This window comes from Heliangelus exortis, chromosome 26 (assembly GCF_036169615.1).
Source record: "Heliangelus exortis chromosome 26, bHelExo1.hap1, whole genome shotgun sequence".
NCBI classification, from domain to species: domain Eukaryota; kingdom Metazoa; phylum Chordata; class Aves; order Apodiformes; family Trochilidae; genus Heliangelus; species Heliangelus exortis.
Window position 1 is genome coordinate 2811894 of NC_092447.1, and position 25035 is coordinate 2836928.

At 42.9% G+C, this 25035-nt stretch overlaps 2 long non-coding RNA genes across 2 annotated transcripts in view; both read right to left on the reverse strand.

The window, feature by feature from the left end:
• Positions 1-14987: 14987 nt before the first annotated feature.
• LOC139807812 (uncharacterized) overlaps positions 14988-25035 on the reverse strand; it is a 143913-nt gene continuing 133865 nt past the window's right edge. The window contains exon 15 of the long non-coding RNA XR_011730692.1: positions 14988-15473. This is a non-coding gene — a long non-coding RNA (uncharacterized lncRNA). The remainder of the gene's footprint in view (positions 15474-25035) is intronic.
• LOC139807816 (uncharacterized) lies at positions 20552-23604 on the reverse strand. Its single transcript, XR_011730696.1, has 2 exons — positions 22949-23604; positions 20552-21231 (listed from the first exon to the last, which is right to left on the reverse strand). It is a non-coding gene; the product is annotated as an uncharacterized lncRNA (long non-coding RNA).

Below are 25035 nucleotides of genomic sequence, written 5' to 3' on the forward strand. Positions count from 1 at the left end.
ATTTGCAGCACAGGATATAAGTCATCATGAGCCAAAGTGGGGATCTGAGCCATAACGTTTTAATTTCAGATGTATTCAAAAGGCAGGAGAGTCACTGTGTTCTGCCTGAACTTTGGGGAAGCACACACTGTGCCATGGGGTTGGTGAGCTCACAACATTCCTCACATTTTCACTGCAGTAGGAGGAAAGGGAGAAAGAGAAAGAAAGGGCAAGAGAGGGAGAGAAAGAGTTTGGTTTACAGGAGGTGTTTTATTGTGCTGATACCCAAAGGCTGGATTCAATAAAAGCCCCATCTGGCTCTCACACAGAGCAGCTCCTCTAAGACCCTGCAGCAGCCCTCCTCACCTCCAGAGTCAATTTTTGGAGGTCTGTGAGTGTTTGCATGGGTTTCCCTCCTGCCACAGCAGGACAGGGCTTTTTATTGAGTCAGACCCACAGACAGCATCTCTCTGAGTTACACTTCTTTCAGAGATTAAGGGTGACTTCAAACCCAGAGGATGTGCCAAGTGTGCTTTTAAAGCTTGGCTTTAGAGACCCAACAATTCCCCATGTGCCAGAGTACAAAAAAAGCTGAAGTAGCAGCTGAAACATTGTGCACAGGGTTTGCTGAGTGAGGTTCCTTGGAGGGGGGGGGAGAAGCAAACAAGCTGTTCATGAGGGTCTCTTCTGATCTTACTCTTTCCATCCACCCAACTGAAACTTCAGCCAACAACTTTTTTTGTGGCTGAATCAGAACACAGGGCTTAAAATGCTGAGAGATACACCCAGCCCTGTCCTGCTGCCCGTATTTCCTGATCTATTACATACTCAGGTAGCAGGACCATAAGCATAAAAATAAGAGGCTGGAAAGATAAATGATACACACATCAAGAGATAGAACCCATTAACTGGATAGATCTGATAGATGTTTACTCCTTTCTCAAGTAAAATCAGCAGCAACTCCCAGGGACCTACTTTTTTCCCTTGTATTGTAAGATTTGAACAATTAATCTTAGTTAAAAAAAATATATATATATTTTTTAATGATCTTTTAACAAGTTAATTATTAATTGTTAATTCCTACACTTCCTTTTCTCCTCTTGAAGTTCATTTTAGATCTGGCATTTTGGCTCCCATTTTGTTTTGCAGCAAAGACACAGACAAAACCAGAAAAACCTATTCTTTCTTAACAGATAACACTCGTGTCTTGTTACAGGATTTTCAGGCCGTAAATCAGCTTGAAAAGCTAATTTAGGGATATTCACTTGCACTATTCAGGGCTGTATAAACATTCCAAATTCCAATTTTTCATAAAGACATATGCGAATATTTAAAAGGGCTTTAAAGAGCCATTTTGCAGTTAAGAAGGTCTGGATCTAGCATTTTATTTTTCTTCAACGAGATTATCATGTAATATTAATACACAGAAAAAATATTTCCAGTGCTTCTATGTATTTATGAGGTCCTAAGGGACAGCAGAATTCCTTTAGCCAAGAGGAAGGCTGGAAGAAACAGCAAGAAGAGGACCGACTGTGGAAACATCAAATACACGACAGAATCTGTTCATACACTGCAATTTCTGTGAAAAGTGCTGTGGTGTTGGTTTTCACTGTATCTGCTGGTTTAATTGTTTCTGCCTGTTCATTTCTTTGTCCACTGAAACCACTAGCCTAAGGGAGAGTTAAAAATCAAAAGGTAGGACCGAGGTTGAACAGGAAATGAACGCTGGTGTCGCGGCGTTATTAAAGTAAAAAGTAGGAAAAAAAAAGGAAAAAGTAGAAAGTTCAGAAGTGGCTCTAGGAACCAGTGTAGTAGCACAGGGTTTAAGTGCCATCTCCCTCCCTCCCTGATCTTTTTTTGTTGCTGGGTGGCTGCTACAAATTGAACCCAAATCCACCCTGGATGCAGAGCAGGAGGGAGCACCCAGGAGCCCTCCAGGATGTGCCTTTGGTTTGGTGCCTTTGGTTTGGTGCCTTGGGACTCTGGTGTCCCCCTCACCCAGGGGGGTGTTTGGGCAGCCAGAAAGCTTGAGCAGAGAAAGCAAGCAGCACACGGATTGTTGGGTTTGGAAGGAGAAAGGAAACTTCCCAAGTTCAGAGCTCCCCGCCCCGCAGCCGCGTACAACGCCGCTGACACAAAGAAAATAAACAGAGCTGGCACTAGAACCTCTGGGAGGAATTTCCACACACACACACCTTTTTTATTTAAGTGCACTCTATCTTTCTCCTCTGCTATCTCTTTCCTTTTTTTTTGCCCCTCTGATCTCCAGGACAAAAGATTCAACAATGAGAGATTCAGAGCCCAAGCAAGGATATGTACTTAAAATACCACATGGCCAATAAAACCTATTTTACAACATATCTCACCTTTAACAAGCAAATTGACCAATGTAAGCAAAAACTGACCCAAACCCCTTTTATAAAAGAGCCAAAACCACCCAGCCCTCAATTACAGCTGTTTAAACAGCCATACAATTATGAGGAAAGCACTCAGATTTTTTAAAATCACAATCCTGGGAGTTTCACCACATAAACTTGCTCACCAACCAAAAGGTAGGAGGCCAGAGATTTCAGGAATTAATTTGGGTTAATTCAGATGGCAAAGATGAGGTAGGCAAAATAACAAGCAATTACCTTTTCCTGCCTTTGAAAACAATGAATTTGGGATTGGTCCAACTTCACGAAGAGTGATTATAGATTTTATGCTTTGACAAACCTCTACCTTTTAATTCGTACAACATATATATGTGTACATATACTCCCTATACACACCTTTTCTGTTCATACACTTATCTGTATTCCATAACACCCTGCACTTGAAGAATTAATTAAAGCTAAAATTCAATCATTTATTACATACCCTGCTAATTATTTTTGAAGCTCTATAAAGAGGGCAGGAAAGCTAACCAATACAAGGCATAATTAAGCAGAAAGGCAGCACTTGTGTGGTCACTTGGTGAATTCAGCATGCAAAACATTTATCAGTTAACCATTTCCTTTATATTGTGCACCAGGGTGGAAGGGTTTGAAAGCAAGGCAGGATTACAAATTCAATTTAAATATATTTTGGAGGAGGAAATACCTATTTCTGGGAGCATCGACAATCACTTTAGCGGCCAGTAAGCAACGTTAAATAAAACATGTAGCTAAATAGGCATTAAAGGCCTTTTACATACTTGGAAGAAAAGAAAACAGGTTTTTTTTCTTTCTTTCTTTTTTTTTTATGCTGCAGACTGCAGGCATTTTGGTCTATCTCTGTCAAGTGCAATTCTTTCTTGATGAATGACAAGGTACGATAATAGGCTGCCGTTTCCAGGGCAACCAGACAGCAGAGCTGTGTGCCTTGAATTTTGTCATCTGAAAATGAAACCAGAAGCAAAAGAAAAGCTGAGAATCTAGCGACAGATTAACTCGTGGAGGGGGGACTGGAGGGGGGAGAGAGAGAGTGCAGGAGGAAGAAGGAGAGAGCAAGAAGGGGGGAGAAGGGGCTACATTACAAGCAATTAAAACTATTGGAAGGTGTAGTGTATGTGCATGTGTCTGGGGTGCAATTTTAGATAGCATTTGTCAATAGGCTTTTATCCCAATTTTCCCCACCTCTTTCTTTGTTTCAGAGACATACCAGAAGCTTTAAAAAGTACCTTTTAGAGAGGCCTCTTCAGCACATCCACCTTTAGGGTCTGCATCTTTGCAGTGCTGCTCTCCACCCTGCTCCCAGCAGCACCTCACCCAGTTCCACCCAGTTCCTCCCAGTTCCACTCAGCCCCTAAGGCTGCAGCTGGGGACCCAGCACTCATTTCTGCAGGTTCTGCTCAACAGCTGCTGTGGGACCTCACCATAAGTAGAATTATTGAACCCCTTGCTAAGTAAGACCCCCTCAAAACAAGGATCTCCCCAAGGCTACATCCAGGGGTTTCACCTTGGCCTGGGAAAGTCTCTGAGATGTCAGATCCAGCCACACAGGGACCAGTTTTGCTTCACACTGAGTTTCACACACACAAAGTTAGAGGGCATCCAGCAAAGGGTTGAAAGCAGAGAGAACTGAAAAGGAATCAGCTGCTAAACTTCACCCTGAAATCAACTTTTAAAGAGGAGATTGCCTGAACCTGGGTTTAGTTCAGGCTTGGACCTTTTGGAAATGAGCTGTAATTGTAGTAATTGTAGTAGTCTGTCTTCTCCTTTGTACCCCAAAATATGAATAAAATAGAATCAAACACACATAAGCCTTGGTTTAATAAAAATACCTAACCTGCAAAGCTCAGGCTCCTGATGCAGAGTGTAACATAGCTCCTGGCCTTCAGAAACACACAAAATTGTTCACAGCTGAGACAAAAACTGCCCACTCAAGCTGTATTAACTAAACCTGTAGCACATTTCCTCAGCAATGTAACTTGAAACCTCATAATATTCCCAGTTCAGAGCCACCATCTTCCATAACCTTCCCATGGATGGAGGAGGAGACATGGATGTCTTCTCCTAACCTCTTGGGCTATCAGATAAAAACCTCCCTCCTCCCATTTTGCAGAACAAACTGCTGGTAAAATAACCCTTCTGTAACTCCTCTGCTGCCCCTCAGGCAAAATTCAGGGATTCTTGCACAGTGTGGGTGAATCATTAGGCTCCCAGACCTAAGAAATTGATATTTCTGCCAACTTCAAAGATGAGGAAACTGACACAGAGGAAAGCTGTCTGAGTCAGACCCTTTGAAGTCAATGGGACTCTCTGGTTGTACTTCTGCTGGTTTTGGATAAATTTCTTCCCAAGGAGCTTTCTCTCAACATCCTGATTTAAAATGTATTTAATTCAATTAAATAAGAATGCAATGCAATAAATGTTGCTTAACCAAAATTACTCCACCTTTGCACAGGAAAATTAAGCTGTGAGCACGTCAGTCAGAAAGATGACATGTTCTTGAAATAAAACTTCATAACCTATGCATGTCTTTACATGGGGAAATCAGTTACCTGATTTTTAAGGTATCTAAAGGATGTGTTCACCCCTAAGGTTCCTCTATGTACACCCAGTAGAGTGGATTATACAAGAATGACCTAATTTTTTTGGCATCTTGACCATCCTTGAATATATTCCATGGAAAAAAGAAGTGATTTTTCTCAATATCATCACTTGCATGATTGACTTTTTTGCCAAGACAAGTCCATTTCAGTTTTCCCCAATTTATTTTTGCTTGAGTAGTATCCTAGAACTGTGTCTACATGGCACTGTGTGGAGAGGAACCCCTGCTACCTCTGGCATCAGCAGATTCAGTTCACATGGAGTAAATAACTTCTGTTTTCAGGGAAGAATGTTGCATTATGCTAAATTTTGAAGCCAGATTAATATCATCTACATGTTAGCTATAGATTTAACTGATACAGGTACGAGGCAGCCAGTGGCTGCTTTTTCAGGCTGAAGGAGTTTTCTGGATACCTCATTTGCCAGTCTCTGTTCAAGCAAATTGTCACCAGGGCAATTAGAAACTTGTCTTTCCAAACCCTTCATTTGAAAGTTGGCTCGTTCCTCCTGCACATCTTTTCCATTCAGCTTTCAAGAGGTCACAGGAATCTTCATTAGAATTTTTCTCTTACCAGCTGGATTTCAAAAATGTGAAAGTCTTACTCTTGTTGATGTTATCTTGCAATTCCCAAATGGATTTAATCCAATGCAAAAAACAGTATTTAGATGTTTTAATTTCCTGCTTTTCCCACCCTTTTTGCATTCTCCTCTTTCTACAGTGTAAGAAAAGGAGGAAAAAAGTTCTGCTTGACCTAGACTCATTAATTCCCCCAACCCAGGAGATGACAGTAAAATACAGCCCTTCTCCAGCTACCATGTCTCAATTCCTCTTCTCCCCTAATACCCACCAAAATGCAGCAGCATTGGTGTCTTCTGCATGTGGGAGATCCCACAGCTGAATGGCAGAACCACAAAAACTAAACTTTGGGAATTCCTTCTTTAAAACTCGTGCACTCCTTATACCCACCTTGGTTAAATGGAAAAGCAATGATGTTAAAAGAAAATAGCTTCATATTGGCCATATTGACTGATTCTAAACTGTTTTTTCTAGCTCTGCCTAAGCCCACAGCTGGGAAAGGCAGTATAGAATATAACTGTATTACTGTAAAGATGAGAATTGAATTAAGACCTCCTTAGCTGCAGAGCCATGTCTTAACCATCCTACTGCTGCTCCATCATCTTCCTTCTGTGCACCTCTGTCTTACCTCAAATTGAAGCTGAATTATGGCTTTTCTTATCCCTGATAAGAGCTGTGGAAGAGCAAGCTCGAGTTTACTCGGGCTCATGCATCCATCAGCAAGATGTCAGCTCTTTTCCAGTTGTGGAATCCTTATTAGCAGTGATGATGGAAGAGCCACATGGAAAGGGTGGGGGCTTCCAAACCCTCCAGTGAGCACAGAGAGAGGTGACAGCTCGACAAATCACCTTTAGATTTCTGAACTCAGCAGATTGTTTCTGGAAGTTGTTGAGAGAAAATAAATATGGAAAACCACAATGTCATTTCTAAGAGTCACTTTTCAGGGCCTGACCACATTTTAAGTATCTGCTAAGTGATGTCCTTTCTCCTACCATGCTGCTCGCCAAAACCAACATCGTATCAATCTCCTGACAAAGACAAGTTTGACATTGGGATTCCAGACACCAAAACAAATAATACCACCTACAGGCCTTGTGAGTCACAGAACTCATGGGATTTTTCAAAAAAAAAAAAAAAAATACACACCAAAAAACAAAAAGCAACAACCCAACTAATTTTTAGTGTAAGAGGCTCAAAAAGGAAATAACTGGGTTAACAAGGCTTTTCCTCTTTGTGAATGATCTCGTGTTCAAAGAAGAGAGAATGATTTATAAATATCCTGGAATACCACAAAGAACACATCTTTATCTACTTCATGAATTTTGGATCTGGACCCAAAACCACCCTCCATGGTTTGGCCTCATGAAAAACCCCTTAGGAGAGGCATTTTCTTGTAGCAAGGTGCATATCTTCCTTCTGAATTTCCATGGCACTTGATGGTCCTGCATTGATGGATGTGAACCAGTTCCAGCTTCTATTTCATACACCCTGACATGTTACCATGGCTTCCAGACCACAGTCAGCTTGGTTTGGCCACTTCTGGACAGAGGCAAGAGAAGCTTTAATCTCTTTGCACCTGCCTGTCTATAAAAATCCTCTTCTGCTGCATCCCCAGGCAAGGCTTCCCCAAAAATCCTCCCTAAAAACTACCTCAGGGATGAACATCACATTCCTAAAAGGACCAGAGAAAGCTGTTCTTTTAGACACACAGAATACTGCATTCACATACGTGGATACTCTGGCTATGGGAACATTAAAATGTATTTAAATGCTGGTATTAAATGAGAGCTTTCTTAGTGCTTCTTACTCAGAGTGCAGATGTCCAATAAATTATTTTGGAAATGGCTTTAGACTTTTGCAATAATGGGCTTTTGGCAAGCAACAGGTCTCTTAAAAGAACCACTTTATCATTATGAGAAGGTCATAAATGAGAGTTAACTCATAGATACAGTCATTTACTGACCATCAGGGGTAATAACAAAATATGAGCCACTTTTAAATGGACTGCCAAGGAGGAAGTTAGGGGGGAAAAACCCTGTCCCAAACCCACAGCAGACCAGCAAATGCAGGCAAGATGTATTACACCCTGCAGTCCCCTCTCTGTCAGATTTATTGGCACAATACTTTTTTTTTTTTTCCTTGAGAAGAACCACAGGCAGACAGAACTGTCCTGTGGGCCTCGTCTCCAGTGGACATGGAGAACAATGCACCCCCTTCTCTGCTGCTTTCATGTATTCAAAGGCAATTTTCAAGTTTCACTTTCAGCCTTAAGTGAAAAAAAAAAACAACCAACAACCCAGTCCTGTCAGATTTCTTTTTTTTTCCCCCCCCTTCAGAAAAGTTCATTGCTCAGAAACTTCTGACCATTCTTGCTGAGCAATTGCTTCACAGACCAAAGGGAAGACACCGTCCTGCACCCAAGGAGCAAGAATAAAGCAACGTCCAGCAAAGTGGTGAAGAAAAAATGTGAATTCCTCCCTGGAAACTTGCGGCCCTCCAAAAAACAACCCTCAAGTGATGGAGAACTGAGGGACCCGAGCTGCAGTGGCCAAGGAGACAAAGTGGCAAAGGCTTTGGGGTATGACAAGAAGTCTGGGCAGTTGCCTTACCTGTTTTTTTGTGACATTTGGAGAGTCTCCCCAGCACTGAGGTAGCTGCCATGGTTTTCCAAGAAAGCCACAGGGCTCCCGAGGATGAGGGACGGAGCTGCGGATGCAGCCGGGTGCGAACGAGAAGCCCAGGACTGAAGATCAAAGTTTTCAGGAAAAAAGCCATAGTAAAGCTCAAAACCCCAAACTTCCTAGCAGGAACTGCAACATGAAAGGGCCACGGAGACTTTTCAGTGTCAAGGCCAGAGGGTGCCAGGCTGAGCCACCGCAAGGGGAAGAGGAGCTTCCCTCCAGTGCAAATTGTTGCCATTCCCAATAGGTCTCCCTCCAACCCTGATGGAGTAGCAGCATTAAACACCAGCCAGGCAGGCTGGCAGCAAAGTCTTGTGGCTTTTTTTTTGTTTTATTTTGTTTTTTAAGTTGGCTGGAAACAGAAGTGCTGAGGTACTAACAGGCTGACTCCTGTTCTTACCTCTGCTGTCGGAGTGGTTCCAAAGAATGCTCATCAATATGGTGATAGGTGCTTTTTATATATAAATATAAATATAAATATAAATATAAATATAAATATAAATATAAATATAAATATAAATATAAATATAAATATACAAGAGGCAGCTTTGCAGGCTGGGTTAAGTCGTGCTAAGAGACTCAGACATGATACAGCTTTGATTTTTCTTGGCATTTTTTGCCTTTCTGAAATATGAAGCCCGCAAGAGTTTAAAAAGGCCCAGAGGGCTCTTGTCTGTTTGTAGTCATGTCAAGTGCTGCTCATCAGCAAGGCTTCCTGGCCAAAGAATTAAAGCTGTTTCCTTCCTGGCCCCGTTTGTTAAAAGATTTTTGTCTCTTCTCCTTTCACTACAACTGCCTGGGACTTTGTGGGCTGTGAGAGGTGTTGGAAATCTCTCACACAGCAGTGCTATTGATGCCCTTTCAGGTGCAGCCTCCTCTGCTGCTCATTGCTGTCACATCCACTGCTCAGCTGGGGGAGCCTACAGGTACCTGACCAAATCCCTCAAGTTTTCTCCCTCCTGCCTATTATTACTTCGTATTATTACTATTACATCCCTATTATTACTTCAGCCATTTCCCTCACCCTATGGATGACTTCGGATGAAATTCGGGGCAAATCCTTCAATTTTGCCCTGCCTGGAGAGTGGGGGTTTTAGTAAATGATGTCTTTACCCTACAACCTGTGACTCAGCCATTGGGTCCTTCTTATCTGAACATCTGATAACCTCTTGCTCATCACCACATTGTAACCATTGAATTTGTGGCAATCTGGTATGTAAGTATTAGGAGTGAGGTCTGTGCTGATGCTCTGGTGAAAAGGGACAAAAAAGGGGACACTGAAGAGCTGGTTTGGCAATGGTACTTCTCACTTTTCAAATCCCATCTTCCTTTAATTAATTTTTCTAAGGCATGTGAAGAGGGAAGTGCAGAACATGAAGCTCTGCTCACAGATGCTCGTGCACTCCAGGACACATAGGCAGCCTTGAAGTAGTTAAACTCAGCAACAATTTAGCCAAAACATATATATAATATACACTTCACCATCACCTAGCCCAGTAAAGGCTCTGCATATTATTCAGGTGACTGTGGGCACAAAAAGATTTCATCAGAAACTTTCAGGAGAGCTGGAATGGTTTACATCAGCCAGGGACTCAACCAGATTATGTTTAGCTTTAGTCCCTTGTTTTAGAAACAACAATGTTATAAATAATCCTTCTATGTTCATACATCTTGTATAAATATCTGAAAGCTGTATAAAACCAAGGAGAAGAGGGAATTTGTTAAGGTGGTGCAGGGGAATATTGCTCTGAGAAATCATGGGCTGCTTGGGGGAGAGGGAAAGTGATTTCATCCCATTAATTTTCCATCAGAAAGGGGATATAAGGACATTTTTCCAGACCACAGTAGGTTTGTGGAAGCATCTTCCTGGGAGCATTAGTCCAGCTGTCCTAAAATGTGCACCATGGTGATTCTTCTTTATTTTGCTGCAAAGTTTCCCATTGGCCAGGTCCAAAATCTGGAATCAATGGGAATATTTCAGTAGAGTTCAGTGGGCTTAAGGGCAGGCCCCATGTGCTCAGTATTGAAAGGAAATCAAGGGGAGAAACAAGGAGTCAAAATTTGACACCAGCAGTAGTTTTAAGAAAAAAAAAAAATTAAGAGACCTATTTTAGCCAAGTTTTTAAGACAAAGCAGTGCATGCACTGAATTTGCAGTTCCATGACATCATGTCACACTGATTTCATCTGGTTACCGTATGTTATTGGGGGAATGTAACTTGATGCAGCTCAATCCAGCTTGTGCCATACTGTGATTTATTACAATTTAAATGATAAAGCACTCAAGAATGTTCAGGCAATTGGATTACTCCATTGACTGACTGCTCAGATATCTATTTTTAGAGAAGAGATGCCAGCTTGGGCAATATTAGATGTACTGATGCCTTGTTACTGAAGGGGCAGGGGAATTTCCCTTATCACACAATACTACTTTATGTTACCTCTGTGTTTTACTCTTTTTAAGTGGTTTGTGTAGACCTGGATATGACAGAATTTTATTCATTAGAGGTAGGACCAAGGTCTCAACACTGGGTCTCCTTCTGAAGAAAGAAAAGGCTGACTGGCAGGATATATCAAGCCCAAGTCCAAATCCAAATGTTGCCTGCAGGAGACATGGGATTTTGGTTTCATTCCTTTTTTTCCTATGGGTGGGTCAGGAATGATCATTGCTGAGGAGCAGGAGTGGGACTAGAACTTGCCTAGAACAAATGCAAATCTACAGATGTCAACTTCTTGGTTCACATCACCCCATACTCATAAATTACCAACTAGATGCCCATAGCTGGAAAATTTTTGCACCCACAGCTCTAGACAAGACAGACAGGAAGTGGAAAAACTATGTTCCTTTCTTTTGTTTGACAAATATTTAAAAACAGGCTAGATGCCAGAACAAAAATAACCATGGAACTGGAATAATTCATGAATAACATGGCACAACAATAAAAGGTTGGGCATTACTGCAGTGGATTATTTAATTCAGCCAAGAAGAGAAAGTGCTAAAATCAACACAAAGGGATCCCATTAGACCATTAGTAGATGAAAGGCTGGTTCCAATCACATTGGTTTGCTCAGCTGGATCTCTTTAGAACACTGAATGGTGAGGTGGGGCCTAATTCTCCATTTTTTGTGTTCCTAAGCATGGGAGAAGGGCTGTGGGTATGTGAAGGTAGAAAAGGATTTTTATGTGTGTGTTTGGAGAAGTAGAAATAAATATTATGGCCTTCATATATGAAATTAACCTCTCTGATGCACCAATTGCATGAAGTCTTGTGATGACTCCAGAATTTCATTCCTGTCTCAACAACAAACTCCTCATTTTACATGAAAGCCTCAGCAAATGCTGGGAAATAGATTAAATCTAATTCCAAACTTCCTCTTGATATAGATAAAAAATGTCCAGTAGAACAGGCTTGACTGATCTCAGCAGGAACAAGACCTCCTGCTGATGAGCTCTCGATTCAGTGTTTTAACACCTGATCTTACTGTCTTTGGGTCAAAATTGTGCCTGGTACAATTGTGACAATAACATTAGAGGCAGCTTCAGAAAGAAGTTATCCCATTGCATGTGTGGTTTTTGCATAACCCAAAATCCAGCTCTTAGGAAAGAGGCAAGGCTCTAAAGGTAGCAGATACAGATAAAAAAGAAATAAATACATAGAAAGTTAAAAAAAAAAAAAAAAAAAGAGGTCATTTAAGTGCTCAGTCCTTTGAATATCTCTACTTCTGCATGTCCTCTAGCAATAGAAATGTTTAGTTTTATAGAACAACCATAGAGACACCAACAATGCTGAAGATTTCTAGAAAGAGTTGCCTAGAGATGGTCAGGAGGATCACTAGAAAACTTATTACCTTTGTCTTCTGTTTTAGCAGTTAGCAGGAGAAAGCTGAGCTCCATATGAAAGTGTCTTCTGGTCCAGGTGAAGTAAAAAGGAGAGGCAAGCTACTAAAATCAAAAGATAGGTTCTCCAGAGGAACACCACCCCTCCCACATAACCCTCCAATCCCAGCTTTCAAACCTTCTGGGCTTGGTTATTTCAGACCACCTGGAAAAGTTGCCATCAATGTCACCTTGCAAGAGCTGCTGAAGTGCAAGGGACCCCACCATGCAAATGCTCCACATGGCAAAAAAAAAAAAAAAAAAGCTTTATTTTTCATCTACCTCTTAGCTAGGGTATTCCCTGCTCTGCATGCTTCTCACAGATCTAACTTATTCTTGTTATAATTATCTAAAACCAATCAACCTACCCTGGAAGGCAACGTGTGAAGACAGAGGAGAAGTTGTGCAGTCAGTGAGGTTTTTATCATAAGCTGTCTAAAAAAAAAAAAATAATAAAAAAATACCCAAACCAAACCAAACCCAGCAACAAAACAGGACTTGACATGTATTTTGATAGCAGCATTTTGGTCTTGGATAATGGTGCAAATTAGTAGTGAGTTTGCTTTGAAATTAGCCTGATATGACTCATTAAGTTAATAAAGTAGATTCTCCTGACTAGGGTATAAAATCCTAGGGTGTAAAAGCTGTTCAGGCTGTCAAATGTAGCACACTGAATTCTGACCACCCAAAACTGTTTTATGGAGAGAGAAAATGCTGGGTAGGAGTCAACAAGTTACAGGGCACTGCACTAAGAGCTCCTGAAGGCTCAGCTTGATCCCTTCACTGCAATTTTACCCACATTGGAGGTGTCTTCATAGGCACAGATGGAAAAGGCTGCAAAGGAAACATTTTAAAACTAAGAGTGCATTAGACAAGGGATTTCAGGCACTGTGATTTATAGCTGTCCATTTATAGTAATGGACTGGATCTCAGAAAACTGAAATCCAATTATCAGCTCTGCCATCTCAGGGAAAAATGCTTAAGCCAAACTTTCTCATCAGGGCTTTTAGGTTAGGTTGAGTTTCAAGAGTGCTAAGCACCTCCCAACCCCACAAACTCTGTGTAGAAGAACAGATCCCCAGCCTTCTGAAAAGCAAAACCTCTGTATTGCAAGCCAGACTACCCTCCCCTATCCCAGAGGAAAAAAAATCCAAGCAAACAAATCAGATTTACTTGATGCTACTGTGCTTGGTCTATTTTTTTTTTAACTAGTTGGGTTGAAAATTAATATTCTTACTCCATGTTATCAAGAAAATGAAAGCTTGGAAAGGAAGACACAAGGTGAAAAATCCTGAAAATAAGACTTGATTCTTTGCTTGTGGTTTCCCCTCATGTGAATGAGGAACAGGAACATTTCCATACCCACCTCACAAAGGGACTTGGGAGAGTTAACTTGGCTCTCTACAGAAAGTGCCTCCAGATCCTCAGATGGAACTTGCTGTAGAAGTGCTGCATTACTAAGCCATAAGGAATGGTCATATGTGAACAAAACACATATATTGCTCCAGAAGTTTTATAACATTAAGCCCTGTGTTGTTTTCCAACAAAAACATTTCCAACATTCTCACCTGGAGAGGATCGAACACATCCCAGAATTTTTTATCTTTTTATTTCTGAGGGTGATGAGAGACTACCAACAACATTGTTGTCTCTTTTGGGATATTGAGACCAAAACAGGAATAGTTTTAATATTTTTTTTAAAGAGGAGAAAGGAAAAAAAAAAAAAAAAAGAAGGAAAGGTTTCAATCAGCAAATCAACATGTGCTGAAGAAACAACTTCTCCCTGGACATCTGTCCCTGAACAAGAGAGGAGACCTTGGGCTTTATATCTCAACTGAGAAAATCAGTGTGGAAAGACACCTCCCCCACTACCCCACTGTAGTTTCACATATGGACTTGGAGAGATCCCTCAGGAGAAATATTAATTTAAGCTTTGACTCTGCCACTGGAGCCTCCCTTTGCCTATCTCCAGCTCCCAAAGAATTCACCCCAACTACACACACTCTAATAGAGTCCTCCATGCAAGCACAATAGACAAAGGCTTGTGCTTTTGGCAGCTGGAATTTGGGGGAAATTGTACTTAAAATAGGGAGCGAGTTAAAAAAAACAAAAAAAGAAGCAATTTTATTTGTCTTTGCAATGCCAGTTTGTATGCTGTAATTGTAAGAAAAAGAAGCATTTGGCTGCCTGAGGAATATGGGGACTTGAGATCCTTATTGAATATTTTTGGCAATTGTACCAAAATGTCATGTTTTCACTGGGCTTTGATCACTATTTTTAACTCTTCTATTCACATATTCCAAAAGGAACTGAATGCTGACGTAAAGACAGCAAGCAGAATACCACTAATTCAAAACCAGAGCTTCCCTCCTCCTCCTCCAGTTCTGCTTCAGCATCTTTAAAAATCCACATTATACCTCAAAACTACACATGGGATGTTAGGCCACATGAACAAGACCAAAGAGGGATGAAGGAGAACAGGAATCATGCCACAGCTGCACTGTTAGTTCTGAATTACCTATGGAACATAAGAGAGAGAAATACAGATTTAATGAGCTTACAGAGTATTTGGGCCCTCAACAGTGAGATGCAACACATCTTTTAAACGCCCTTACCCATTTGTGAAGTGAAAACACATCCAACAAAATATTTAAAGGGAAATTTTGATCCACCTGTGTGTGAGGTGCTCCAAGGGCCCACCACCAACCCTCTTCCCAAAATAGTTTTCTCCTCCCGTTCAAGCCCTGGGAAGAACCCACTCCCAACCTCTCCTTAAGGAGAACAAGATGCTCTAAAAGCAAGGGGGTACCCTGGGGGGGAAGGGGAGAAAGGGGTGATCAAATGAGACAAGCACACTTAGAGTGACTGATTTACAGATTCACCATTTACTGGATTCCTTGTGAATAACCAAGTATATTCTTTGCAAGTTCAGACATGATACAAGCACACATGCAACAGAAAACCAAAGTCTACTGATTATTTTTTTTTAACCTTTCCACTTTTTGTCCTTTCTGGAGAAGCTGGAATCCAGGTGAGTCTCAGATTTTATCCAGAAGTTAGTTCATACTCTGAGAGAGGACTCTTCCCAGTCCTCAGCTCCTGAGTGTCTGATGCTTCACAACATTTCTTGCATAATTCATCTTAAAAGTGGAGTTAGCAGCCAGGGCAGTCAAGTGAGAAGGAAATGATGGTCTGTGATCATCAGACACAGCTTCCAGGAACAGAAGCCATCGGTTCAGCTTCTTGTAGTAGCCAGAGGGAGCTCTTTGGAGACTTCTCTCAGGAGCTGACTGAGTTTATCCTCCTCTTTAGCACCTTGGACACCAAGGGGCGCCCCTTCTGTCCTGTCTTCCAAAGGTACAGAAAAGCAAATAGCACCAAGGTTTGGTCAGCACCTGGGCTGGTTGACACGAGTAGCAGTGACAAATCAATCCTGCCAGAGCTAAACTACTCCTTGTCACTCACAAGTCCAAGCCATCCTTCAGCAGCTGCTGCTGGGGACTTGCCCTTAATTCAAGGATGGCATGAGAAGCACATACTGCCCAGCAAAGCCTATGTTCATCCTTTTATGCCCCCTCACTCCTTAAAGAACACCAATTTTCTATCCACTGTGCCATCACATGTTAAGGCACTGCTGTCCATGGAGCTCTATAAGCACAGCACAGCCAGGACCAGCAAATAAATGATTCTGGAAGTGTCAGACATTACAGTCCTGGACATTAGAGATTTACTAACTATGGTGTGGGAAGAGCTGTTAAATAAAACCAATTGCAGTAGTTTCAGCCTTCCACAGTCACTCTGACTACCATGCAAATCAGAAATCCATCTTTCACCTTGAAAAATATCTTCTTTTTTAATTGGTTCTAATGTCCTCATATATTAAATACAGTTGCCAGAGCACTGAGTGAATGACAGAAAAACAAAAGAGAAAAAACACGACTTGCTTACAGAAACAACATGTTATTTTTACATCTGGGGGTACACAAGAGGGTCCCCTGGCACATCAGTGACCTTATTCACAGCCTGGAAAGTTCCTGGAAAGAGGAAGAATGTCTAATGTTAAGTACCACAGCCCTGTAAACCAGGAGACATGAATTACTGGTTTGCTACTAACATTGTGCAAATCACTTTCTGGTGCCTTTTCCCTTCACCTTCCCTTCATCTACCTTTCAGTCTCCAAGTCTTTGGAGCAAGGAAAAGTCTCTTCCCATGTACCAGGGACACTGCTCTGTTTCACACTGTGCCATTTCAGAGTTAAGACTCCAAGTTCCACCTTACTTACGTGTAACAAATAATTACAAACTGCAGCATCTTACCCCAGAGCATGTCAGTGGGGTAGGAGTAACACAGAGTAAAAGCAAGACCTGAGGCTGATGCACATCCCCTTCCATTATTTAAAGGATGAGCTGCATGCTGACCTTTGATTTGAACCAGAAGATGTCCAACTAACTGGCAAAGTAAAATTTTCAAACACGGCTTGGCTTGGCAGAGGAAAAAGTAACCTTGATCATATCAAATATAGAGGTAGTAAATTATACTTTTAAAATGCATCACATGAACTTGTGAATAGATTCAGATCTAAGGGAGCCTAATGAGATATTCTGAATAATAAAATGAGATATTCTGAGTAGTATTTGATGCACCTATCAGAGTTTTCCAGTAGCAGTATTAATGCTCTGCAGGTACTTGTCCCTGCAGCCTGCTCCCTTGTATAGGATCTGTACATTGCCAGCCTGGATTGCACTTGTGAGCATATAGACTCACTGATTCCAGCCAAAAAAACCCTCATGCACCTAGAGGAGACAGTGTTCACATGGCATGGCAGCTACAGCCATCCCAGGGAAGACTTACAACCACTCCACTGAGGAGAAGGGAATTCTTCCCAGTCTGTAGCACTAAAACAAGGCTCTGGCCTCAAAAGTGGAGTCCATGTAAAACCAGAGGACTCAGACTCTTCATAGCCTCTGCCACACACTTGTCAATGCTGAAAAAAGATGAAAAAAAGGCAATCTAGGTCCCCAATTAACTCTATAAAAAGATCTTGGACTCCAGCACTCATTCACTAACTCCAAGTCCAAATGAGTCAGCCCCATGACAATCAACCCAAGAAAGGCTCCTGGCTGATAATTTAATCTTTTTAATGGATCAGTTATAATTGATGTGGTTTTTCTGAAGCTATAATCTCTGTATTATTGACTAATATTGAAAATCCCAGCTCTACATATTCCCTTCTTCTAAAAACCTCATCACCTGATGCAGAAAATATAATCTTGAGGAACAGCCCAATTAAATGTGCAACAATTTGTAACCTTTTGTGTTATTGTACCAGGTGGTGAAGCAGCAGCAACATTGGAAAATACAGGATCTTTGGGAAATGTAGCATATTATTAGATTTGATGAGATCCATTTTCTTGATGGCTTCTGAAAGATCTTTGTGCTAATTAGCTAAGAATACCACTGAATTATTTAATTATCTCTACTTTTGTGCAATAAAATATGTTGTCATATCACACACTCTATCTTGCTGTTGCTGCTCATACTTAATGATGCCTTTATAGTTAGCAATTTCCTTTGTTCTCCCTCTGCAAGTGGCTTTTGGTGGTGCTGGAGGAAGGGGAGCAGAGAGGGAAGGCAAAGGCAAAATACAGGATTTAAAATAATTTTTTACATGTGGGAAAGCCTTTACAGACATTGAGCTCCAGTTCCCTATGCAACCTGCAAAGGGTTTCAGTGCAGCAGACCCACAGATTTACTGCTCATGCAACAAGGAAAGCTTTCCAAAGGAAGAGGAAAGCTTTCCAAAGGAATAGGAAAGAAACCATCCCTCCAAAAAAAAATTTTAAATCAGCGAGGAATGTTTTTAACAAGGAAGAGGTAAATTATGATAATTACTCTGACTGGTAGGGTCCTTAAGCATTACTAATGAGCATTTATTGCCTGGATTATTGGAACAATGTGTGTGTTCCCAAGAGTGAAGAAGAACTGGGATGCTCTTTCCTTCTGAGTCCTGAGAAAAAGGCAGGGCAGCAGGAATGCAGAGCAGTTGGCAGAGGGGCTGTGCCAAGCCTGGGGAGCAGCAGCTTTGTGCTGGGCTGCACCCAGGCACAGGGAGACTCAGGTCTTTTGGAAGCCCATGCTTTGAGCATCTTCTCTCCATGCTTATATTCCACCTTTCTCACAGCAAAGTGGAGAAAAAAGTGGGGCGGCACAAAAAAGTGGCCACTGAAAAGAGAAAAAAATCATGTGGGAAGGGTTAGAGGTGCAGGTGATCCTTTCCCTGATGCTCTGGGTAGTGCTGTGTCTTCTATTCTTATTGGGGCTGTGCACAAAATTCCTCTAAATAAACATTTCAGTGCTTTAAAGGACCAAACTATGGCCAGAGACTTCATCCCAGAGAAAGCAAAGGGTTAACAAATTCAACCTACAAACTGTGTATTATGCCATTTTCAACCAGCATTTTGGCTGGGTTGCTATGACTTTGTCTGTGAAAAGTCTACAATCAGATTCCAACCTAAACCTCATTTTAATAGCAAGGATTTATAATCTGCATGAAGTTTTGAATTAGAAATCAATTAGAAATTACTCAAACATCTAATCAGCCCTACCCACTATGTAGTATCTCAACTATAATTCGGTATCTAGAACAAAAAATCCTGAAGAAATTTAGAAATTACTCAACAGAGAAACACAGCAAAGCATTCTCCATTTCTTGAGCTGCAATACCATGCAAGGTTAGGTACTATTAAAACCCTCGATATAAAAGAGCAACAATGGGAAACTGCAGAATGCCTTGAACCTTTTTTACCTTTTACTGCCACAAAGCTCCTGTCTTTCAACTTGGGAAAGCAAGTTCCAACTAAGCTACAACGAGGTCAAAGTCACAGAGCTAAATGCTACAGCTGCTGCTCAGACAAAACTCCTAGATGCCTGAGTTTTGCAAAATTTCCATTATCTTTTTAGAAAACCATTATTTAAAAAAAAAAAAGTCTTGCTTTGTTTATCTCCCCCTTTTTATTTATTTATTTTTAATTACATATTGCACAGAATAGTTGGGAATGTGATATATTAGATGTCATGGTAAAATATTAGATATACTTTTAATTGAAATTAGTCCCAGCCTAGTATTTTATATTTTTTTCTAATGCTGAATAAGATATTCAGTCTTTACTAAACCTGACTTGCTTATTCTATTTGTTAACTAAATTAAAGGTTAATATTTCTTAATTTTCCTATTAAGATAAAAACCTGTTGGGTTTTATTTTTTTTGCCAGATCCACCTTTTATTCCAGTCAAAATGCCCAACCTCAAACTGATTAATCTATCACTAAAGGAACTCTGCAATGCCAAGCAAGCCTTCCAGCTATAGGCAGAAAGCAAAAACAAAACCAACACACAATATCCCTTTTGTCTGCAGAAGGTAAAAACGTTGGAGGAGCAGCTCTGGATTGCTTTATATTCGCTTGCAAAGAAACCATTCCAATTCGAGATTTACAAGAAAACTGAGTCGCAAGAGAAAAACCCCACTGAACCTGCCTGCCCTGCCCACGAATGATGGAGTATTCCCTCTTTTGCTGCTCGCCTCGCCTTTTCCCTTAGGAAAAAAAAAAAAAAAAAAAAGAGAAAAAAAGGGGGAGGGGGAGGAGGGGGGGGGGGGGGAGTCCAGTTTTTGGTCTTCCTCCTGATTTTAATTCCTGCCGACTGTTTTTCAGGTCATTTTCGGGGATCTGTCGGCCGCCCAGGCCGCGGCCCCTGCCCGCCGCGCTGCCTTGAAGCCGCCAGCGCCGCTAATTGATGTGTCTGGGCGAGTCTAGACGGGGAGTGATTGAACCGGCTCCCAATTATGCTCCTCACTGCGCCGGAGCGGAGCGGTGCGGAGCGCGGCCGCGGGGCGGGGAGGGGAGCGGGGCCCGGCCCCCGCAGGACCCACCGCCCACCCACCCACCCACCCACCCCCCCATCCCCCCCCCGGCCATTGTTTTGCCGCAGCCCCGCGCAATTCCCGCTCCGCACCGCGGAGACAATAGCGGTTCTGCAGCCCGCGGGGAGGGCGTGGGGGGGGATTCCGCAGCCGCGGTTCCCCCCCCCCCCCCCCCCCCCAAAAACTCCGCGCGGTGCCAGCAAAGAGGGATGGGGGTGAAGGGGAAAGGTACCCCCGGCCTGCAGAGAGCCCCCGGCAGACAAAAGCGGTCGCCCCTGCCCTTCTCGGGGGAAAAAAAACCGATTAAAAGCTCCTTCAGGAGGAAAAAAAAACCCAACTATACTTTTTTGCATGTCTCGGAGGTGGAGGGAATAGCTGGACAAAGGTGGAAGGGGAGAGGGGGGGGTCTGGAGGATCGTATTCTGATTTCTCGGTCACAGAGAATAAATGCAACTCAGAATTAAGTTTCTCGCTTTGGAATTGAAGGACGTGGGGAATAATATACAAATTTAGAAGTAAAAGGCTTTGTTGGCATTTTTTTTTCCATGGAGGTAAAATACTCAATGAAATTACAGTGTCAGTAAAAAGAAGCTAAAAAAAATTTAAAAGTCGACCAACCATCCTTTTCCAGCTCAATAACTATTAAACAACGTGAACCATCAAACATATCCTATGCTATTAAATATCAAAATGTTACACCATCAATTAATCTTTGGTGCATTGTGTTTTAAGTTAAAGCATTTGCATTCAAATATCAAACAATAATTCGGTGCCATAAAAAGGTACAGTAACTTTATCATAAATTGCCTTGCAGAACAGAGATAAGAAATACAGTTCCAACCATAATTAATTTTACAGCAATGTAAAAATCTAATAAAGAAGAACAGCAATGGGAAACATTTTTTAACATTTCTGTTTTGTCATTTACATATAATTTTGACTGGAAAAGCAGGAAAGTTTTAAGTTCTCGAAAAAGACTAAAACAAAACTTCAGCATTTGCTCAGAATTTCTTTTTAAGTAGTTTCAAACCACTGGTACACGCAACCATTTTTATTCTGGAGTTTATTTTTTTTTTTTTTTTTTTACCTAACAGATCCAAACCGTCTCCTGGCTTTTCCACTTTTTTTTTTTTTTTTTTTTTTTTTTTTTTTTTTTTTTTTTTTTTTTTTTTTTTTTTTTTTTTTTGTCTGTGTGTCCATGGAGCACATTTCTAAGATTAATCGTTCAGTTTTAAACTCGGAAGCATGAGGCATGCTGGGATTTCAGCTGAGGTCAAGCACCAATGTACCGAGCTGTTACTGTTACGCTCTCAGGGTACTCTGTGTTGCTCTCAAGAAAAGGGGAGGGGGGGGGGAAAAGGAAAAAAAAAAAAAAAAAAAAAAAAAAAGAGAGATCTGCTCTATGCAGTGGCCTGCAGCAAGGCAACTCTCTCAATATGAAAACACAGGCATGTATATTAATATACCTCCATATGTAAAAATATATATACATATCTAGGGTTTTATTTACCTACATACATATTCATACACACGTATCATCCATATGTGTATCTATACACACACCTCAATAGCTCTATTTGCATGCATCCATATCATGTATATCTTATCTACACAAGCATATATAATCAGCACTGTATGTGTACACACATACACCCCCATATCTGTATCAGCTGTAAAATTATCTCTTGAATATACACACACAGGAAAAAAAAAAAAAAATCTGTCATACAAACGCTAGTTTTAATTTGAGATTTACAGTAAATGGCCATAACCACCGCCCTGCTATTAGCGATCAGCCCTAAGGAGGAGAGATACACTTTTTCTTTTTTTTTTTTCCCCTTAAAAGGTCTGCTAACCACTATTTATGTGTGTGTATACGTCTACATATATACACACATGCGCGCACACATATACATGTATATATAGGAGATATTTATAAAATAAAACAAAGATGTCAAAGCACAACTCACAGCTCCCAAGAGCCTAACCCGTGGATTTAAAAGCTAAACATCACAAGTTAGGGTCTCAGGGATTGAGAGGGGCGCAACAAACTACTTCTTGCAAAAAAAACAAAAAAAAAAAAAAACCAGAAAAAAAAAACCAAACCAGGGATCAAAAATTAAAGATAAAAAGGAGAAAGACGAAAAGAATAGCAGACAAGTTCAATTCATGGCTCAAGATTACAAAACAGGACACACAGGTGGAAGGAAAGAGCTTCTCTAAGGACGCTCTGTTGAGAGAATACATTCCAATTTTAATCGTTTATACAAAAATGACAAGACGCGGCAGGTTCCTTACAGCTTCCAACAAGGTCGCTTGCGACAAATAACATAAAAAGTCTCCGCATTTAAATAACGAAGAGGAAGAAAGAAAGGGAAGTTTGGGGCAGTGACGGAATTATTTTCATTGTTTCAACGAAAAGGAATGCAGAAATAAGAGCAGGAATATGCAGGCTCTCCCTCCAGCCGCCTGGCACAAAGCATGCAGCAGCATAAAGGCGCTGCCTCCCCGCCCCCTCCGCCAGCCCCGCGGCCGGCAGGGATGGAGAAAAAACCCGAGTTGCGAGAAAATCAGGTAGAAACTCACCATTTGGAAGCGGGGGAGGCTCCGATCTTCAGCGCCAAGAGCAGGGGGGAAAAGCCCGGCGGTGGGGAGGGAGGGAGGGAAAGGGGGGGTGGAAGAAGAAGGGGGTGGGGGGTGGGGGGGCGGGCGGGACCCCCGGGCGGGCTCGGGGCAGGGGCTGGGGCAGGGGCAGTGCCCGGACCAGGCTGGGTGCCCGGCGGGTTTTGACACCCGAGCGAACGCGGGCGAGCGAGCGAGTGCGAGCGTGCGGTGTGCGCAAGCCGGGGGAGGGAGGCGAGGGGTGGGTGTGTGCAGCTGGGCAAGCCGCTTGCATTTTTAAAACAATTTTTTTTTTTTTTTTTTTTTTTTTTTTTTTTTTTTAAGGGAATATATCAAGGAAAAGAAAAGGGGGAAAAGGAAAAGGAACCGAATTCCTCCGCAGGTCCTCGCCTGCCGCCCTCCTCCCTCCGCGCTCCCACCAATGCTGCTGTTCTTGTTGTTGTTGTTATTATTATTATTATTGTTATTAATAAGAGACGAGGCTGGGGGGTCTGCAAGCTGCGGGCCGCTCCTAACTCCCGCATCAGCTGGGGGCGGCGGGAGCCAGGGCCAGCCCGATGCCGGAGCCAGCCCCGGGCTGTCAGCGGGGAGAAGGCGCGGGCAGCGCCCCGCAGCCCCGGCCGCCCTCCTCCCCTGCCAGCCGGGGCTTCAAAGGAAAACCTGGAGAAAAACCCGCTTCCCAGGGAGAGGAGGGTCCCCGAGCACCGTGCACACACACACACACGTACACACACACACACACACACACACACAAAAGGGACTCCATCCTGCACCGACTCTTCTCCAAGCACCTTGTGCAACCCCAGCCAATGGAAATTTACGCCGGCCATAACCCAGAGAAGGATTTCGTCCCCAGCTTGCCACCTCCTTCTCCGCTCTTCTCCCCTTCCCTCCCTTTCCTCCCTCTTCTCTCCCCCCCCCCCCTTTTCTCTCCCAACCCCCGCCCCCCCCACCCCCAAATAAATAATATGGATCTGCACCCTCCACCCATCTCTGGAACCGCTTTAGGCCCAGAGCGGCATAAGCGGGGAGAAACCGAAACATACCGGAGGCCCCGAGTTTAAAAATGCAAAATATCCGCCGCTCCTCGCCCGGCGCTGCCGAGAGCGGGTCCCCCCCAGCCCGGCCCCGGCCCCGCACGGCCGCCAGCCCGGCCCCGCTCCCCGCCACCGCACGGCCGGGGGCAGCGGTAACAGGCACCATTACGGAATCATCATAATTCACTCCGTCCTTTTCTCACCTCAGGAGTCTCAGCCCATTCACCAAAGTCCTTCCTCGTCCAGGATCTCAAATATTTTCCTTTTTTTTTTTTTTTTTTTTTTTTTTTCCTCCTTCTGGATCAGCCAGTCCCGACATCATTAAACTATAGTCCTCCTCCTTCCTTCTCCCCCTCTCTGTCTCCCCCTCTCTCTCTCTCTTTTTTTTTTTTTTTTTTTTTTTTTTTTTTTTAATTTCAAAAAGGGGGAGTAGGGGAGGGTAGCTGAGGGGGGAGTAGACATAGCTGCATGAAGTGGCTGCCTTTTAGAAAGCACATTTAATCTTTACTGGCTCCCCTAGGCTTCGATGAAGTAGAAGGGAAAGGAGAGGAGAGGGGGAAAGAAAAAATACAGGCAAGGGAGGCTGTTGAGGGACAGCAAGCATCAGGCTCAAATCAACGACCAGATGAAAATGTACTAGACCACACTGCCCCCTCTCTTCCTCTCGCTCTGTCTCCGTCTCTCTCACACACTCTCACTCCTGGAAAGCTTCAGTGTCTGGTTACAGACTCTTTTGGATCTTTCCCCCCCCCTCCCCACCCTCGCCCTTTGCCAACTATCCTAGAGATTCCTTGCATGCCTACTTAAATCTTTAACAGAATAAGGACTCGGCTCCCCCCGCCGCCTCCAGCCTCACACACACAGACACACACACACACCAGCCCCACTCACCCCTCCCCAATAATCTCTTAAACTCCCAGGAGGATGAAACCCGTCTCCGCGGCCACCGGCGCATCCTCGTCCCCGTCCCCGGGCAGCCCCTGCCCGGGCACCGGCCCCGGGAGCTTGCGGGGCAACCGCGCCCGCCCCACGCCGCTTTCCCGAGGGGTTTGAGAGGGAAAGGAGAGGTAGGGGCAGGGTAGGTGGTGGTGGTGGTAAGGTAGCCCCTTCTCCTAGCATCCCTCTGGCTGGATCTGGATTTTTAAAACAATAAAATCCACCGCTGCTATCTCGGTTTCCCCCCCCCCCACCCCCCCCGCTGCCCCCCTCCGCCACACTGCAGCCCGCAGCCGCCCGTGGAAATCGCACGCCCCACGTCTGCATTGAGGCAGGCAGACTGCCTGGCTCATGCCCGTGATGACTTTAGAGCTGACAATCTCCTCTCCTCGACCCC